Consider the following 15,235-nt stretch of genomic DNA (forward strand, 5'->3'; position numbering starts at 1 on the left):
TGCTGCTCAGGGCTGCTAAAATGTATGTGGCAGAGTATCAGAAAGGATGGAGTTGCAGAGAAGGAGCCCCAGAAATCTTATAGAGTTTGCTGCAAGTCCTTGGCCAAATCTCACACTATGAATGTGTGGATTGAGACTCTGCAAGGCCCAGCACAGAACAGCCAATGGGGAGCTGAAAGCTAAACAGCAATTTCAGTGGTCACAGAGTGCTGGAGACACATCTGAATTCTGGTTCAGCCAGAGTCTCCACTCTTGGAATCTCAGGCCTCGATGAATATCCCAGATACTCCCAGGAGGGCCTAGAAGACCATGCCTTGGGATTAAGGAAGATACCCCAGGAATAAGGGCAAAACTGAACAGCAGCTCACCCTAACAAAACCTAAAATGTAGTCTGACACACATGATCAAGTTAACCCATCAGTAATTTAATTCCCTGCCAAAACAAAACTCAACACTAGAGCAGGATAACATAATCCACATCTCTACAATGAAGGTTCACAACATCCAACAGCTCAAGTAATACTGACTACATGTGTGAAAAAGAGAGAAAATGTATCCTAAAATTAAGAGAAAACCAGTCAATACAAACAGACCCCCCGTGCATGGAGGCTCATGCCTGTAATCCCAGCACTTTGGGAGGCCAAGGCAGGTAGATCACTTGAGCTCAAGACTTTGAGACCAGCCTGGGCAACATGGCAAAACCCCATCTCTACTAAAACTTCAAAAATGAGTTGGGTGTAGGGGTGTGCAGGGGTCCGTAACCCCCAGGCTGTGGACTGTACCAGTCGGTGACCTGTTAGGAACCAGGCTGCACAGCAGGAGGTGAGTGGTGGGTAGTGAGCGTTACTGCCTGAGCTCCGCCCCCTGTCAGATCAGCAGGCATTAGATTCTCACAGGAGCGTGAACCCTAATGTGAACAGCACATGCGAGGGCTCTAGGTTTCACACTCTTTATGAGAACCTAATGCCTGATGATCTGAAGTGGAACAGTTTCATACCATAAACACCGCCCCCAGCCCCATCTGTGGAAAAATTGTCTTCCACAAAACCAGTCAGGACTGCTGGTGGCTTGACCCAGTGGTCCCAGCTAGTTGGAAGGCTGAGGTGAAAGGATGGCTTGAGCCTGGGAGGTGGAGGTTGCAGTTGAGATCATGCCACTGCACTCCAGCCTGGACAACAGAGTGAGATCTTATCTCAAGGAAACAAACAAAAGGGCCGGGCATGGTGGCTCACACCTGTAATCCCAGCACTTTGGGAGGCTGAGGCAGGCAGATCACCTGAGGTCAGAAATTCAAGACCAGCCACACGAGGTGGAGGTTGCAGTGAGCCAAGATGGCACCATTTTACTCCAGCCTGGGCTACAAGAGTGAAACTCCATCTCAAAAAACAAAACAAAACAAAACAAAAAAGCCATGAATGGCTCACATATTGAAATTAGCAGGCAAGAGCTTTAAAGTAACTACATACATACATTTAAGAATTTAGAGAGGGCCGGGCGTGGTGGCTCAAGCCTGTAATCCCAACACTTTGGGAGACCGAGTCGGGTGGATCATGAGGTCAGGAGATCGAGACCATCCTGGCTAACACGGTGAAACCCCGTCTCTACTAAAAAAGAAATACAAAAAACTAGCCAGGCAAGGCGGTGGGCTCCTGTAGTCCCAGCTACTCGGGAGGCTGAGGCAGGAGAATGACGTAGACCCAGGAGGCGGAGCTTGCAGTGAGCTGAGATCCGGCCACTGCACTCCAGCCTGGGCGACAGAGTGAGACTCCATCTCAAAAAAAAAAACAAAACAAACAAAAAAAAAACATTAGAGAAATATCAACACCTGTAAAGATGGTGAAAAAAGAATCGAGAAAATAAGTTTCAGTATAAATGTGTCCTAAATATGCGTGGTACATACTTACTAAAAAATAGTTTTTTTTTATCAGAAATCTAAATTTAATGGGGCATCCTATATTTTATCTGGCATCTCTATAGCAAAGGCAAGCAGGAGAGAGTCCAGAGTCCTATCTTCCAGCAGGCAACCTAGCCTAGGACAGGACCTTCCAGGGGCAATTGGGCATTGGATGGGTTAGAGATGCCAGTCATTCAGTGTGCCAAAGGTTTGCCAGATCTGCATACGATCAACATTATTTTTATTCAATATTTTTGTCTAAAGCAACTTTAAAAATTTTAACCCTTTATTTGGAAATACAGATTCAGAGGAAATTTCAAAGATGATACAAAGAGGTTTCATGGACTCCTCACTCAGTTTTCTCCAAAGGTTCTATTTTGTATAAATGTAAGACAGTATCTAACAATGTCATGTGTTTAGGTCTATGCCATTTTATCACATATGTAGACTCCTTTAACCACCGCTGCAATCAAGATACAGAACTGTTCCACCACCACAAAAATTCCCCTCCTGCTATTCCTCTACACTCATTCCAGGCTCTTTCCCTCCAGTATTCCTACTCCTGGCAACCACGAATCTGCTTTCTGTCTTTATAATCTTCCCACTTCAAGAACATTATAAAATGCAAAAATTATCCGGGTATGGTGGCACCAGCTTGTAGTTCCAGCTCCGTGGGAGGCTAAGGCAGAAGAATCACTTGAACCTGGGAGGTGGAGGCTACAATGATCCTGCCATTGCAGTCCAGCCTGAGAGACAGGGTGAGACTCTCAATGAATGAATGAATGAATGAAGGCCTGGCATGATGGCTCACACCTATAATCCCAGTGCTTTGGGAGGCCGAAGCAGTTGGAACTGTTGATGCCTGGAGTTTGGGACCAGCCTGGTCAACATGACAAAACCCTGTCTCTACTAAAAATACAAAAATTAGCCAGGCATGATGGTGTGCACCTATACTCCCAGCTACTTGGGAAACTGAGGCACAAGAATCACTTGAACCTGGGAGGCGGAGGCTGCAGTGAGCCAAGATCATGTCACTGCATTCCAATCTGGGCCACAGAGTGAGAGTTCATCTGAAAAACAAAATAAAACAAAACCAAACAAAAAAAGAACATTAAATAAATGGAATCACACAGTAGGTGGCTTTTTGAGACTGCCTTTTTTTGTTTCTTTCTACTCAGCAAATGCCCTTTGAGATCCATCCAACTTGTGCATGTTCCTTTTTATTATTATTATTATTTTCTGTTTGAGATGGAGCCTCGCTCTGTCATCCAGGCTGGAATGCAGTGGCACAATCACAGCTTACTGCTGCCTCAAACTCCTGGGCTCAAGTGATCCTCCCACCTCAGCCTCCCAAAGTGTTGAAATTATAGGCCTGAGCTATGGAGCCCGGTTTTAAATCTTAATAAATATCTCCCCCTGGTCCGCTTCCGTGACTGACACACAGGCTGGCATCTTGTGCCCAGACAGACATGTTTCTGGACTTGGTTCCATTTGTTCTGATGGGTTCCTCCCTCTCAATGACCGTACGTTACAGTATGTGGCTATTCTTACATGTTTCTATATAGACCTGAGGGTTAGTGTATTAATGTCAAAGTTCTACTGGTGTTTCAAGGCTGGGTGAAATGTCTGGGTTAATTTAGTTGTGGGCATCTTGACAATACAGGCTTTCCCTCTAGGAATGGTGATTCTGGGATGCAGGTTTTGCACATTCTGCTTTATTGCTCGGCTCGCTGCCACAGAGGGATGGCACTGCTCCATGTGCCATGCCCAAGAGATGTCCCACCTTATCTTTCTAAATCAAGCTGAATGTTCTCAGCTGACAGCATATCATCAGTGCTGCGGGGACTCACTCCCTCCAACCTGAGATGAAGTGAGGCGGAGACTGTGGAGCAGATCCGTGCTGAGTGCATTCGTCCTTCCTGACCCGTACTGCTGCTGGCCGGGGCTGTGTCTGAGCCACCAGAGGGCATTGATTTGGGGACAAGCTGGGGGCAGTGCTGGAGAGATGGCCCTCACCTCCCTCAGCTCCTCCTGTCCAGCCAACACTTGGCCACCAAAGGCCCCTGACTTTCAGGCCCTAGTCACCACTAACGGGGTGCTGCATGGAAACAAAGTGCAGGCCCAGAACCTGCAGTTCAGGTCATGCCTCCTTCCAGTCGAAGCCTCTATCCCTCCCAAATGATTCCAGCCTCATTCCTCCATGGGCCAAATATCCTAAACAAAGGCCTGGAAAGGGGGTCTTTATCCGAGTGCCCAGAAAACACACACAGAAAGGCTCTGCATGCCCCCCATGGCCTGCCAGAGGTAAGAGCCTGCCCATCAAAATGCACAGTCCTGGTTCTTGCAATCAGGTGAGAAGTGGAGGAAGAAAAGGTCCATCTCACTCTTTCATCAGGAACCTAAACTTGGAAAAGTCAGACACAGTAAATTTCTTAATCCTGATACTTTTATAACTGGTTACAGTGGAGTCACATGCACAACTGTTTTCTGACATCTTTCAACTGGCCACGTAACACCTTGTAATTTATTTATTTATTTTTATTTTCTAAGCCCAAGAGAGTGGCTCATGCCTGTAATCTCAACACTTTCAGAGGCTGAGGCAGGAAGACTGCTTGAGGCTAGGAGTTCGAGACCAGCCTGGGCAACATAGCAAGACGCCCATATGCAACAGAGAAAAACCCTGTCTCAAAATAATTTTTTTGAGTATAGTGGCATGATCACAGCTCACCATGGCCTCCAACTCCTGGGCTCAAGTGATACTCCCACCGTAGCAGCTGGGACTCTAAGAGTGCACCACCACATCTGGCTGATGTTTTAATTTTTGGTAGAGATGCGGTCTCACTACGTTTCCCAGGCTGGTCTTGAACTCCTGGCCTCAAGAGATCCTCCCAATGCGACCTCACAATGCACTGGGGTTACAGGCATGAACCGCCATGCAGCCCCTGCAAAATCTAACTGTTCTTCAGGCGCTTCTTTTGGACCTCCTAGCTAGACTGTCATTGGCAAATACTAGTTTATTATTTTCCCACATTTATGTTAATGGATTTCCCATGTTTTATTTGTCTACACTAGGGTTTCTCAACAGCGGCACTATTGGTGTTTTGGGCTGGATAATTCTTTGTTATGGAGCTGTTTTTGCCTCGCAAGATATTTAGCAGCATCCCCAGACTCCGCCTGCTACATGCTAGTAGCACTCCTCAGTGTGACAGCCAAAATGATTTCAGATATTGTCAAATATCCCCAGGGAGGCAAAGTCACCTCCAGTTGACAACTGCTGACCTAAGAACCTCTGGAACAATGTTAGATCATGGTAATGATAACACATACTGCTCCTGAGCTTAATGGGAATACCTCTGGCATCAAAGTATAGTAGCACCTGTATACTACTGTCTGGGCTGTGATCAGCACACTGTATTAGTCCATTCTCATGCTGCTATGAAGAAATACCCAAAACTGGGTAATTTATAAAGAAAAAATGTTTAAGATGACTCAGTTCTGTATGGTTGGGGATGTCTCAGGAAACTTACAATTACAGCAGAAGACACCTCTTCACAGGGCAGCAGGAGAGAGAAGGAGAGCCGAGCAAAGGGGAAAAGCCTGTTGTAAAACCATCAGGTCTCGTGAGAACTCACTCCCTATCGTGAGAACAGCATGGGAGAAACTGCTCCCATGAATCAGTTATCTCTACCTGGTCCTGCCCTTGACACGTGGGGATTATTGCATCTCAAGGTGAGATTTGGATGGGGACAGATCTGAACCATATCATACCCTTTATATTAGCATACTGTATCAAAGCATAATTTTCTTTGTTCTTTTTTTGTAGTTGTTTGAGACAGAGTCTTGCTCTGGCTCTGGCTGGAGTGCAGTGGCATGATCTCAGCTCATGGCAACCTCCACCTCCTGGGTTCAAGGAATTCTTGGGCCTCAGCCTCCCAAGTAGCTGGAACTACACCCAGCTAATTTTAATTTTTTTTTTCTTTGTTTTTTTTTTTTTTTTTTTAGTACACATGGGGTTCGACATGTTGGCCAGGCTGGTGTCAAACTCCTGGCCTCAAGTGATCCCACCACTTCAGCCTTCCAAAATGCTGGGATTACATGCATGAGCCACTGCACCCAGCCTGAAGTATAATTTTCACAATGTGAAAGGCTTGACTTTCATACAAATAATGAAGGACTATGTATAAGATATTTTCTTTAATTTACAAGGGAGTCAGCAACACGGTGAAGCTAGTTCAAGGAGTGTTTTGAGAGACAGTGTCTGTAGTGCTCCAGGAAGGGCATTCCAAAATACGTTCTGAGATAGAGACAAAACCTCCTAAGGGGAGGCTGGGCGTGGTGGCTCACACCTGTAATCCCAGAACTTTGGGAGGCCGAGGCAGGTGGATCACCTGAGGTCAGGAGTTCAAGATCAGCCTGGCCAATATGGTGAAACCCTGTCTCTACTAAAAATACAAAAATTATCCAGGCAAGGTGGTGGGCGCCTGTAGTCCCAGCTACTCAAGAGGCTGAGGCAGTAGAATCGCTTGAACCCGGGAGGCAGAGGCTACAGTGAGCCAAGATCATGCCACTGCACTCCAGCCTAGGCGACAGAGCAAGATTCTGACTCAAAAAAAAAAAAAAAGAAAGTCGTATGGGAATAAAACTGTCCTCTTTGGGAGTTATCTTTTCTACTGGACAGAAATCTGTAAGTTAACATATATACATATTCTCAAGTATATTCATAATATATTCTCTGGTATATTTCCGTACATTAGTGGTTTTGAAAGCATAGTCTCAAGTTGGAAGCAAGAGCATCATCTGGGAACACAGACATGCAAGGCTCAGGCCCCACCTCAGACCTATTGAGTTAGAAACTCGGGTGTGGGGCCCAGCACGCCACCCACCTTTTAACATCATTTCTGAATTTAAATATTTTGTCTGTGTGATGTTCAATTTGCTGTTTTGTTTTTCAAATACACTTCAAATACATCTTCCTAGTTTTCTTTTTAAATAAAAAATGGTTTTCCAAATCTATCCATTTTTCTCTTCTTTAAGCTACTGATAGCATGGAACAAAAGTTAAGCCATTCTTACGTCTTTTTTTTTTTTTTTTTTTGAGACAGAGTCTCACTCTGTCGCCCAGGCTGAAATGCAGTGGTGGAATCTCGGCTCACTGCAACCTCCACCTCCCAGGTTCCAGTGATTCTTGTGCCTCAGCCTCCCAAGTAGCTGGGATTACAGGTACCCAGCACCACGCCTTGCTACATTTTTTTTTTTTTTTTTTTTAGTGGAGACAGGTTTTGCCATGTTGACCATGCTGGTCTCCAACACCTGACTTCAGGTGATTTGCCTGCCTTGGCCTCACAAAATGCTGGGATTACTGGCTTGAGCCACAGCACCCAGCATTTTTTTTTTTTTTCCGTTTTTTTTTTTTTTTGAGATGGTCTCCTTCTGTTGCTCAGGCTGGATGGAGTATAGTGGTGCCATCATGGCTCACTGCAGCTTCCACCTCCCAGGCTGAAGAGATCCTCTGACCTCAGCTTCTTAGGTAGCTGGGATGACATGTGTGCACCAGCACAAGTGGCTAATTTCTTTTTTTTTTCTTTTTGAGATGGAGTCTCACTCTTTTGCCCAGACCGGACTGCAGTGGCGTTATCTCATTATCTCGGCTCACTGCAAGCTCCACCTCCCAGGTTCACATGCCTGGCTAATTTTTTGTATTTTTAGTGGAGACGGGGTTTCACCGTGTTAGCCAGGATGATCTCAATCTCCTGACTTCGTGATCCGCCCACCTCGGCCTCCCAAAGTGCTGGGGTTACAGGGGTGAGCCACTGCACCCGGCCACAAGTGGCTAATTTTTTGTAGAGACCGGGGTCTCCCTATGTTGCCCAAGCTGGTCCAGAAATGCTGGGCTCAAGTGAGCCACTGGCTTTGGCCTCCCAAAGTGCTATGATTACAAGTCTTATGTTCTTAAAATTTTTCTTTGATATGATGAAGGATAGTCTAGTAACTTAACATACTTTTGTTTTCAACAGGCTAGCGCTTATGATTTGTAAAAGAACTCTTCAGAAATGAGCTCAATTTTACCATGAATTGGGACACTTTCCATCTCTATTCTAGAGAGCAGTTTACTTGTCATGAGCTCTGTCTTTTGAAAACTTGAAAGCCTGCAACAATCAAACCAGCTGCACCTGGTGCATGGGATGGGCATGGAATTGAGGAGAGAGCTCAAACTACGGTCAGCCCTCTGTATCCTCGGGTTCTGGATCCTTGGATTTAACCAACTGTGCATCAAAAATATTTGGAAAAAGTAAAACAATAAAAAACAAAAATTTACAAATACTTTGTAACAGGTATTTACAAAGCATTTACGTTGTATTAGGTTATAGTAATCTAGAGATGATTTAAAGTATACGGAAGGATGTGCATAGGTTATATGCAAATACTATGCTATATTATTATCAGCGATTTGAGCGTCTGTGAATTTTCGTATCTGTGGGGTCCTGGAACCAATATCCTGAGGTTACTAAGGGACGACTGTATTCAAGCTCTTCTTTGGTTATTAGTCTATTCTCTAATGTATTTTTGTTGTTGATTTGTCTTTTCGTTTTTGCCTCTTCAAATCAATGTCAGAAACTTAGTTGTTCAAAACTACCCATTAGCTCAAAGCTACCGGTAAGCAGACTACCACTGCAATCTAAGCAACCGATTTTTTTTTCCCCATCAGATTGGCAAGAATTAAGATAAGCCTCTATCGATGTTACAGCTGTAGGGAGTTTTCCTGAGCATGTTAATTATGACAGCCCTTTTTGCTAGGCACCTAGATGATTCATCAAAATGAAATGAAATCCCCATGCACTTAAAGAAGTTATCTGGTTTATTTCCTTATCTGGGTGCTGGTTATGTGAGGTCCACAGTTGATGAAAGCTTATTAAGCTTTATATTTCTAATAGGTACAATTTTCTGCATGTGTAGTATATTTCAATAGTTTCAAAAACGTCTTTTGCCACAGTCCGCAGCTGCGAATAATGCTATTCGCTTAACAGTGGAAAACATGGCAATGACCTGAATCTCCCTGGCTCCCGGGATCCTACCCGCTTAAACAAATGAAGTAACTTCCACTGTCAGTTAAACGGGCGGTTGGCACTGGTTTTTCTCCAGGGACGGATTCTGGTAGACGGAGGAGGGGACGCCAGCATATCCTTCCCAGCACTTCCCGTGGGCTGCGGTGGCTCCCAGCCTCACTCGAGCAGGCCCCGCCCTCCCAGAGGCCGTTAGTCCCAGTCACCTGATCCTGGACTCAGCTGACCGTGCCGAACGGGAAAAAGAAATTCCCGGGCCCTGGCTCCCCAGCGCGAGGTTGAGGCACCCGAGTGAAGCGAGGCGGGGGATGCTGGAGCAGGAATGAGAGGGGGCCGGTGGCTCGGCAAACGGTGGGGAGGTTGTCTGCACTGGCCTCTCCGCAAACACAGTGTGTGCCGGGGTGAGGGCTGTGGGTCTGGTAGAGAAAAGTCCACTGCCACCGGGCCCCCGAGACGGAGGCGGGGGTGGGTGGCAAGTAAGACAGAGCAGGCCGGCCGGCTTAGAGTCCCCGTGCTTCCCTGGCGGAAGGAAGGGCCCCTGCCTCCCGGGGCAGGAAATGGGGCTTGTCTGGAGCTGGGAGTTCTTTCAGGGCTTCCCCAGCCCCCAGAGGACCTCCCAAGGACACCCTCTTCCCCAGCCCTGCTGTGGGGCTTGTACAAGAACGTGCTTACAATCAGGCTCCCTCTTCCACACTGCTAGGAACACCCTCCGCTTTTTCCAGACCCAGAAAGTAGTAGTTTTGGGGTGGAGACTTACCTATCCATTCATCAAATCCATCCATCCTTACGTTGTAAGTGCCAAGTCTATACCATGTAGCGTGCTAGGCACTGGGAGGACTTGAGCTGCCTAGGGAAGGGGAAATCGGAGGCCTGAATTGGCAGTCATAGTTAAGGCTCCAGGGGCAGAGACCTAATTGCGCCTTGCCTGTAGTGCTAAGGGGGTTTCCTAAGGATGCCATCAACCTTAAAGACGGATGGAGAAGCTGGCTGGCTGAAGTAAGGTTTGTGTACCGGGGGTTGGGAGGCAAGGGTGGGAGGCATGTGTCTTCAGACAGGGAACAGCATGTGCAGAGAATTCAGGTGAGAGAGAGCATGGCTCCCCAGGAGTGAATGCATTTCCCATAGCTGGGAGAGTATCATCTGGAGGTTAGAGAAAGATGAAGCTGCACAAGTAAAGTCCGAATCTTCCTGGCTCTTGAATCACCACAATCAAGATAATGAGCATTCCACTGGCCCCCAACATTTTCTTGTGTGAGGGGCTATTTTAGGAAGTATGATCAAGAAGGGCCGGCCTTCCAGGGTACAATGGCTCACGCCCGTAATCCCAGCACTTTGGGAGGCTGAGGTGTGCAGATGACCTGAGGTCAGGAGTTCAAGATCAGCATGGCCAACGTGGTGAAACCCTGTCTCTACTAAAAATAAAAAAAGCCAGGAATGATGGCACATGCCTGTAGTCCCAGCTACTTGGGAGACTGAGGCAGGAGAATTGCTTGAACCTGGGAGGCGGAGGTTGAAGTGAGTCAAGATTGCACCATTGCACTCCAGCCTGTGCAACAGAGGGAGACTCTGTCTTTAAAAACAAAAAGTGTGGGGGGTGGGGACTGGTCTGATGAGGTGTCACTTGAGCAGAGAGTGGAATGAAATAAAGGATAGCAAGCCACACAGAGTGCAGCAGGCATGGAGGCAGGAGCAAGGCTGGTATCTTTGGGCAGCAGCAAGGAAGCCAGAGTGGCTGGAGTTGTGTGAGTATGGGGAAGAGGTGAGAGGTCACTTATCTCTGTGAGGCCCAGGACTTTTGTTTTGTCCCCTGCTGTACCCCCAGCACTTAGAGTGGGAACTAGCACAGAGAAGGCACTCCATTGATGTTTGCTGAGCAGACGAATGCCTGGAGTAGACCTCAGAGCAGGGTTTGGTGGCAGGGTGGGTCAGGAGAGAGTTCACTCAACAGCCTGGTGATAGGGGAGAAGAAGAGGCCAGAGGGTATCCATCTATGACGGGGACCAGGGGTCCCTGCTGTGCAGCAGTGTGGGAGACACACGGATCCTGGCCACACCTCAGCCCTCCCTCCAGCCTGATTACCTGCCTCCCTCCCTTGCAGAGGTTCCGGTTCTGTGGTGATCTGGACCATCGCGACTGGGTCCTGGCTGAGATCAGCACGCTGGCCAAGATGGTTGAGTGCACAGGGTCTACTCTGGGTGGAGGAGGGGCGCTGGGCTGGGGATTGTGGGTTTAGATGATGGTGAGGTTTCTCTGGGGTTAGGGCCTCAGTGCTCTCAGCCTGTGCTACCATGCTTTGTGACCTTGATCAGTGGCTGGCCTGCTCTGAGCCAGTCCCCAGGAAGGAGGCGTGAGGTTCACCAGCCCGGCTGATGTAAGGACTTCCCTTGCAGTCCTCTGTGAAGTTTTGGCTGCTCTGCAGCCGGGAACTAAAGGAGCTGCTGTAATGGGGGATTGATATGAGTACAAGACCCAGCACTCCATTGTCCCATGACCTTATGACCCCCAGTGCCCTGAAACTCTGCACTAGGCCCAGGGAGATGGGTGAATCAGCCTCTCAACCTCTCTGGGCACCTCCCATACTTCTTTCCAGCCTGTCTGTTCCTTATCGCAGGATCCAGGCTGTGGATGAGTGGCTGGTGAACAGGGGCCTGACACCCCCTAAAGGTCTCCTTTGTCTACAGTGTGAAAAGATCCTGAAGCTCACGGCTGATGCCAAGTTTGGTGAGTACTCTGCTGAGTCCACAGGCCCCAGGCAACCCTGGGACCTCGGCCTGGTGCCTGGTACAGAGGCCCCCCCACCGCTCCCAGCAGCATCCTTAACTTACCTTCCCTAGTGGAGAAGCATGAGGGAAAGAAAGACATTGACAGTCCCACCTTCCTGTTCTCTGCCAGCTCCTGGTGTAGCAGTAGCAGTGCCTGTGTCTCCAGGGTGCATGGGAGCTTTGAGCTGAAGTGAAGAGGGCAACAGGGAGGTGGCTGGGCCCACAGTGACACCCCCTGTCCCACCCACGGGTCCCTCAGAGTCAGGCGATGTGAAGGCCACAGTGGCAGTGCTGAGTTTCGTCCTCTCCAGTGTGGCCAAGCACAGTGTCGATGGCGGATGCTTGTCCAGTGAACTGCAGCAGCTGGGGCTGCCCAAAGGTACGGGTTGTGAGTGGGCAGCTGGGCAGCCTGTGGGCCAACGGCTGCTAGAGAGGGGGCCAGGCCCTGTGACCCTATGGTGTACCCTGCCCTGTCGACCAGGAACCCAAGGCCAGCTCCCAACTGCTACCTCCAGAGCTACTCCATTCTACCCCCCAGAGCATGTGGCCAGCCTGTGCCCCTGTTATGAGAAGAAACAAAGCACCTTGTAGAAGCACTTGGGGTCTGCAACCTACGCAGCAAGTATGAGGCCAGCCAGGGTCCAGGCTCATTCTAGAAGTTTCACGCAGCATGCAAAGTGCATGGAGAGTCCAGGGAGACGACTTAACCACAGTCACATACTGAGCAGCTGCAGAGCTGGGACCTGGCCCTGGGTCTCCTGAATCCACGGACTCTGTGGTATGTATGTACAGGATCAGACCTTGCCCTTTGCTCCTAGCTGACCCTTTCCTAGCCCCCCATGTCCCATGTGTGAGCACCTAGCTCGCTCTCCTTCCTCCCTCTCCAAAGTGTGGTCTCTTGCAGCACGAGTGGCAGAAGGGGCAGCAGAGACTGTGGACCCCTCAGCTGCACCTAAGACCTCTGTGTGGTCTAGCTGTGTGTGCTGGGGGAGGCTTTTGGCCACCATTTCCCCCTTTGTAAATGAGACCGATATATGTGGCATGGAGGGTGGGAGGCCAGTGTGAGTTCCATGCACTTGGAGCAGGGCCCTGAATGAGCATGGACGTGGGAGCAGGGGTGTTCCTCGACTTTATGCACCTTGGGGATGGGAGTGGGGCTCCCTGCGTGGGTTGGCAAGGCATTGCTTTTCCCCACCCCACCTCTGTCCCAGCCCTGCAAGTCAGTCCTTGGGGGTCTAGGAGGGAAGAAGCGCCTGGCTGTGTGACCTTGGGCTGGTGCCTGGCCCTCTCTGGCTCTGAGTTCCTGGGAAAGTCAGCACTCAAGACGCGCCCTCCAGTTTAGCACCTTGACAAGAAGGGTGGGGACACTGGGATCAGGCCCACCCCTCTGGTCCAAACCCCACGGCCCCAGCTGGAGGATGAGGAGATGCTGGGCTTGGGTGGGGGAATCAGGAACGTAAAGGGGCCTGCTCACCCCCAGCTTGGCTTAAAGGCTCAAGGCATCAAAGGCTCAGCCTGCCCCTCAGGAAGGAGCCTGGGCCCAGCCAGACACTCACCAGCACAAGGGCGACTGTGAGGAGCAGGAGGCCCAGGATGTGGAGAGCCATGGCATAGCTGGAGATGAAGGCATCCAGCGGGCTGGAGGCTTTGGGACTAGGAGAGCCTAGAGCAGAGCAAGAAGGCTATGACCAGGCAAGGCCCTGCCTCAGACTTCTCAGAAGGCAGAATCTGCACCCAGAAGGTGCTGCGGAAACAAAGAGCTGGGGCTAGGAGCACCTTGGAGAGCTCCACGAGGAGGGAAGGCAGCAAGCCCAAAGGAGGAAGCAGATGGACAGAGGAAGGGGGCCTACAGAGGGAAGCAGGTACTGACCGAGGTCTGGGATGCCTGTGTCTACCAAGAGGCCCTCTGCCTCACCCAGGGTGTGCAGACCCTGGTGCACACAGTCCCACATGAGGGCCTGGGCTGGTGCTGCCCTGAAGAAGGTGGCACCCATTCTGGTGGTCAGTGGGTGTGGTCTGGTGGGAGGTTCATCACAGATTTCAGGGGCCTGGGCAGCGTTTGGGGACTAGGGTAGGTCATCTCTTCCAGCCTCCTGCCCTAACCCCAGAACTGTGATCTGAGCCCTGGGTCACCCAGGGCCACCCTGGACGTGCTGGACTTCCTCTACCACCACTTAGTCAAAGTTCTACAGAGGTCTGAGGACAAGGGTCAGCTGGGGGGTCAGGAGATGATGAAGAGGGTCACAGCTCTACCAAAGGAAGCCTCATTCTTTGTGGCACCCAGCCCACCTCCCTGATGTGGGCCCTAAACCTCCGGCTGGCCCAGCCCTGTAGAGTAGGAGCCCAAAGGCATCTGTAGTGGTTCCTGTCATGCTGGTCTCCTCCAGGGCCCCTTCTGGAACCTGTTACCACAGATGTCACGGTGGGGGGGTACAGCTCAGTCTCCCTTACCTGTCATCTGCCTCATAGGGGTTTTGTCCACCAAGGCCCCTGACGGCTCAGAGACCCACACCCATGGCCTCCTTCTTTCTGACTGCTGGCCCTTTCACAGCCTGGATACTTGAGCCCTGGGCGGAGGGGTAATGATCCCAGGACTGTCTTTGCAAGCAGAGAGGGTACTTGGCACCAGGCCCTGACTCCTTGGGCTGAGCTCAGCAGCAGGTGTGTGACCAAGGCCCCCTGGGCAGAAGGGGCTCGGCCCTGAGGGCCCATCACTCGCCACGCCTGCATGTTCCTGCTAGGCATCTACCCTGGGGACCCAGCTTTCCCCCTGCACCCAGCTGCTGGCAGCCCCTTCTTGACTCATCCAGGGTCCTGGAGGCCACGCCAGGAAGCAGCCAGCAGCTGGGAGGGGCACTTGGTGTTTCTGCATCTTTTTTTATGGAGCTTCCTTTAGTGGTAAGGGCTATAGACTCAAGGGAGACTGCAGGCCACCCCTTCCCCATTCCCTGGCTGGGTGGGCTTCCAGCTCAGGCGTCTGACTGGAAGGATGGGACCATCCTGTCACAGAGGCAGGTCTGAGTAGTCCAGGCCCAGTTTTACCCTCCAGCAGGGCCCCTCCCATTCACTTGTCCAGCTGGCTTTGCCCAAAGCACAAGTGACGTCTATGTGGACTGTGTCCCCTGTCCCCAAGGGGAGTATGGCTCCAGTCCTGGCCTGGAACTCAGAGACCTTAGAATTAGAGGCCACATCTGGCAAGGTGGAGCAGCATGGTCTACCCACAGCCAGGGCAGGCCCAGACCTGACACCATGGTTCCCGTGTCCTCTCCCACTTCCGTCCTGCACATCACCTACACTACGTGCTGTCCCTAATGAATCCAAGCTGTCAGCTTCCGTCAGCTTGGCCGGGAAGTCATGCTGACCATAAGGAGAACGGTGTAGCCTGAGTTGGGGGCTAAGTGGGAATGGGCCTGGTGTGGGGTGGGGAAGGTGGGGGTGAGGCAGGTGTCTGGCGCCTCTCTGCTTATCTTCCCTTCTCCCTTGCCCACAAAGGAGGCATCTTCTCCATGTACCTCTGGC

At 50.3% G+C, this 15,235-nt stretch overlaps 1 pseudogene; it reads left to right on the plus strand.

Moving 5' to 3' along the window:
• LOC112627504 overlaps window positions 1–15,028 on the plus strand; it is a 23,618-nt pseudogene extending 8,590 nt beyond the window's left edge.
• The last annotated feature ends 207 nt before the right edge of the window (window positions 15,029–15,235 follow it).

Source organism: Theropithecus gelada, chromosome 7a, assembly GCF_003255815.1.
Source record: "Theropithecus gelada isolate Dixy chromosome 7a, Tgel_1.0, whole genome shotgun sequence".
Taxonomy (NCBI): domain Eukaryota; kingdom Metazoa; phylum Chordata; class Mammalia; order Primates; family Cercopithecidae; genus Theropithecus; species Theropithecus gelada.